General features: G+C 39.2%; 1 non-coding gene across 1 annotated transcript; it reads right to left on the reverse strand.

Moving 5' to 3' along the window:
* Positions 1 to 3,863: 3,863 nt before the first annotated feature.
* Positions 3,864 to 3,937, reverse strand: Trnas-cga (transfer RNA serine (anticodon CGA)). Its single transcript has one exon. It is a non-coding gene; the product is annotated as a tRNA-Ser (tRNA).
* Positions 3,938 to 5,168: the final 1,231 nt, after the last annotated feature.

A 5,168-nucleotide genomic window follows, 5' to 3' on the forward strand; every position in this document is an offset into this window, starting at 1 on the left:
AAACTGAAGCAGCTCACCAAAGTCTTGAAGGTATATAAAATCCAAATATGTGCGCTGCAGGAAACCAGATTTACAGATGAAGATTTAATGGATTATGAAGGATACAGGATATTTAAAGGAAAGAAAGGCTGGAACCCACGTGGAAGAGGCCTTCCCCACCTTGGAACAGGATTCATCGTGAAATCTAACTGGGTAAACTCAATAACCGACTTCCAGTCACCTAATGAACGCTTGTCTTTTCTCACATTCCGCGCCCTAAATAAAACCTATACACTTATTAATTGCCACGCACCCATCAACAATGACAATAAGAAAAACCCTCAGAAAGTAGATACGTATTGGGAATCTCTAGACCACGAACTTTCTAAAATCCCAACATCAAATGTGAAAATACTGTTTGGTGACTTCAATGCACAAATAGGCCAAGAAAAAAAATACAAAAAAAAGTAGGAAACTACCCGGCTCACAAAAGGACAAACAGAAATGGAGAAAGATTAACAGAACTATCCAAGGGTCATAACTTAAAATTAATGTCTACAAATTTCAAAAAACCTCCTAAGAAACAGAAAACATGGAAATCACCAAACACAAGTATTGGAGAGTTCCAGATAGATCACATAGCCATCACACACTATAATCAAAAAGAAATAATGAATGTGAGAGTTCGGAAAGGGGCAAACATTGTAACTGACCACTACTTATCGACAATCAAATTAAATTTCATACCACAGAGAAAGAAACAAATACAAAACATGAAAACTCAAAAGATAGACGCAAACATCTTGAAAGAGAAAAGAGAAGAATTCTGTTAAAACACAGTTATATGTTCGGATAGATGGGAATATAAAAGAAGGAATGATAAGATCTGCTCAAGAAGTCGCAAAAATGAAAAAGAGAAAGAAAGACGAATGGTGGGATGAGATATGTGAGGAAGCAATAGAACAAAGGATGAAGGCATGGAAGAAATGGCACTCAACCAAAAGTGATAAGGACTACCTGGAGTTAAAACAGCAAAGATCTTCTACAGCAAAACTCATTAGATCAGTAAAAAGACTATTTGAAAAGAACCAACTTACACAAATGGATAAAGATTTTAAGAGAAACAATAACAGATCCTTTTACAGCACATTCAGACAGAAACTACAAAAATATGTAGCACCAAATCTGTGTTTTAAAGATACCAGTGGAAAACTGGCAATGAATAATGAAGAAAATTGTGAAATATTAGCAAAATATTTTGAACAACTCCTCAACTGTCAGGAACCTATTGAAAAATTACCAGTCAACACCCCAAACACAGTAAACAATAATTCTGAACCCCCATGCCTCATAGAAATCAGAGAAATCATTAAAAACCTTAAGAACAATAAAGCACCAGGGGAAGACATGATAACTGCAGAAATGTGGAAAAGTGTGGATAATACAACTCAAGAAAAACTACTGGGAATAATCAATGAGATTTGGAGAATGGAACGTATACGGGAAGAATGGAAAACAGCATTAATCCACCCCATCTTCAAGAAAGGGGATAAAACGATACAAATAACTACTGAGGGATATCTTTACTTCCGGTAACGTATAAAATTCTATCTAAGGCCCTACAAAACAGATTGGAGAAACAACTTGATCAAGAAATTGGTGAATACCAAGCAGGCTTTAGGAAGGGAAGATCTTGTGTGGAGCAAATTTTAAACTTAAAGTTAATTATTAAATATAGACGATTAAGAGGAAAAGACATCTTTATCACGTTTGTTGACTTCAAGAAGGCGTACGACTCCGTTGACAGAACAACCTTGGTTAACATCCTTAGTGAGTTTGGAGCAGACAAGAAAACAGTCGCAATCGTCAAAGAAACACTTACGGATACCTATGCAAAAGTAAAGTTCCGTGGTGAGGTATCCAGACCATTCAAAATCAGAACAGGATTAAGACAAGGAGATGGGTTGTCACCTACCCTATTCAACTGTGTGTTAGAAAAAGTTATTAGAGAGTGGAGGAAGAAAACGACTGAAGAAGGAATACAAAAAATCAGATTAGGAAGAATAAAGGATGGATTAGAAGTAGATTGCCTCGCTTTTGCTGATGACTTAGCGATTCTGGCAGGAAGTTTGGAAGAAGCAGTCAAACAGATCAATATTCTGAATGAAATAGCAGAAAAAGCAGGACTGAAAATCTCCTTTGAAAAGACAGAGTACCTAACCAATGTAAAAGAGGCACCGAACAATATGATTACAAAGTATGGCCAGATAAAGGAGGTTTCTAATTTCAAATATTTAGGGGAAATCATCCAGCCCAATGCTTCAGATAAAGAAGGAAATAAAACAAGAACAAGAAAAATGGAAATGGCATTCCAGCTAACAAAGAATGTGTACAACAAGAAGTCAGTATCAATTAAAGCAAAAAAAAAGGCACTACAACACTGTGATTAAGCCAGAGTGTCTGTATGCATCTGAATGTTTAGCAATGAACACTAACAAGGAAATGGAAGCTATAGCAAAAAAGGAGAGAAAAATCATTAGAAGAGTACTTGGGCTGAGGTTTGAGAATGGGACTTGGAAGCTTAGAAGTAATAGAGAAGTGTATGACAAAATTGAGAAAGTGGGAGATACTATGAGGAAGAGAAGAGTAAGCTTTTACGCCCATTTGAAAAGAATGAATGATGAAAGGCTGACAAAGAAAATATTCATGTTTTTTGACAAGAACCCCAGAACCCAAATTACCTGGTTCAAAGAAGTCAAAGCAGACTTAGAGGAAATGGGTATAGGAGGAGATGATATAACCAACAGAGACTTAATGAGAGACAAAATTCAACATTTTGAAGGATTTGAAGTGAAGAAGAGAAGAACTGGAGGAACAGTGTGGACAGAAGACCGAAGGGAGCAGCACAGAGACAGGATGAAGACATATTGGCAGAAGAGAAAAGAGGAGGAGCGCAATAGGAGAAATGTACATTGAAAAATAGTTGTTTAACGCGGTCCCTAGACGGCCAAAATCGGAATTTTAAAAAAAATTATCATTATTCTCACCATTTACTTTTACTTTAGATTAATACTCATTTCATGTATTTACTGTAGCTGCTACTTATTTTCAAATAGAACTCATTTGTTTCCTTATATTGTTCTAATCCACCTATTTGTAGCTCCTCACGTCTATCTTAATGTACTTCAGCCGCTGTAACACAACAAATAAACAAGGATGCAAATGTAACATTCGGTGCATTTACGTTGCCTTCTGCTTGATGGCGATCACCTCTTACGTGCGGTAGACGGCCAGTGCAGATGTCCATCTCTGATCAGGGTCTGCACGCGTTATTTGATTTCCCTCCAACCAACCATACCTGAAAGGTATTCCTCGATCAGCCATGCAGAGCGCGTCCTATTAGGTAGATACTCTCCCCCTAGGGAACGAAGGAGTTAGCTGCTTACTACTAATCACAAGCTGCTGCTGCTGCCTCTGACTGAGAATAATGCTGTTACAAATGTGAAATAGTGGACGAATATTTCGGCAAGAATCGTTTATTCTGTAACTGATACAGTAATTGAGACAGTCATGTCATTATTACACGTAGGAGGTAAAGTGACACTAGAATCCTGCTTAGTATGATTCGTTTATTGGGAGAATTTTGCGGAGAGCCTTAGTGTTGCTTTCTTGATTGCTATTCAAGCGCCTGGGATGCTCGTGAGGTGGGAGCAGCTCATGAAAGGTCAGAAATTCGGATTTATAATTCTACAGTTGTACCTGCACGCTTGGTCATCGCAAAAGTACTCGTACATAGGTAGGGATCTGGAGCCTCATACACAGAATTTTGAAAGAAAGTCGATTTCCGTTTCCTAGAAACATTCCAAGCACTTTTCAAATGAAACTTCCTGGACCGAGACTCGAACTCGGGACCTTTGCCTTTCGCGGGCAAGTGCTCTACCAACTGAGCTACCCAAGCACGACTCACGCCCCGTCCTCACATCTCTAATTTCGCCAGTACCTCGTCTACCACTTTTAAAATGTTTTCTGCGTTTGTGAGGAGTACCAGAGTATCGCCTCTTATGGTACGTATGGTGCCCGAGGTTCTTAATACTTCTTCACATTGTTCGTAAATCGAATAAGAGGTGCTGTACCTGATAGTGGAACCTCCTGCATTGTTTTAAATCAGACTGAAAGTCTACACATAGACTCTTAGAGAAGAAAAAAAGACGCACCACGAAGGAATTACACAAAGTGGACGGAAACTGGTAGATGAAATGTACATGTAAAAATAAACAAATGATTACAATTGCAGAAAAATTGGATCATTTGTTCAAGAGAAACAGCTTCCCAAATTATGTAAGTTAATAAATTGGTAATCCACCTCTGGCCCTTATGCAAGCAGTTATTCGGCTTGGCATTGAATAATGAGTTGTTGGATGTCCTACTGAAGGATGTCGTGAGAAATTTTGTCCGACTGCAGGATCAGATCGTGGTCCAGCCCATAATACTCCAAAGGTTCTCAGTCGGGCCAAGGTAAGATGCGAACGTGAGCATTATCTTGCTAAATTGCAAGCCAAGGATGGCTTGCCACGAAGGGCAACAAAACTGAACGTAGAATATCGTCCATCTACCGCTGTGCTGTAAGGGTGCTGCGGATGACAACCAAAGGGGTCCTTTTATGAAACGATATGACCGCTACTCCTGGCTGGTGGACGGTATGGCTGGCGACAGTCAGGTTGATATACAATTGCTGCCCGATGCGTCTCCGGACACGTTTCAGCCTGGAAGTTCATTGACTGGAGCAGAAGTGTCTTCACCGATGAGCCCCTATTACTGATCACCCCTTTAGTCGTCATTTGGCACGATATTCCCCAGGAGGACATCTAACAACTCATCAGTCAGTGCCAAGCCGAATAACGGCCTACATAGGGCCACAGGTGGACTAACGCGTTATTAAATTGTTTAGTTTTTGAGGTTCTTTCTCTTTAATAAATCATCAAACGTTTCTGAAATTTTTTGGATGTGCAGTATATCGCATCTACAGACTGCCGGCCAACCCGGACAATTCCTTTATGGTGCATCGTGTAGATTTGAAAAACCCAAATCTATACGAAACAAGTAAGCTACAGTCATATGTATAAGCGCTCTCAGTTCCACAGTTACAGACGCTATTCAAATAACCTAGATCTTTGCAACAGAATGGAATA

This window comes from Schistocerca serialis, chromosome 5 (genome assembly GCF_023864345.2).
Source record: "Schistocerca serialis cubense isolate TAMUIC-IGC-003099 chromosome 5, iqSchSeri2.2, whole genome shotgun sequence".
Lineage (NCBI taxonomy): Eukaryota > Metazoa > Arthropoda > Insecta > Orthoptera > Acrididae > Schistocerca > Schistocerca serialis.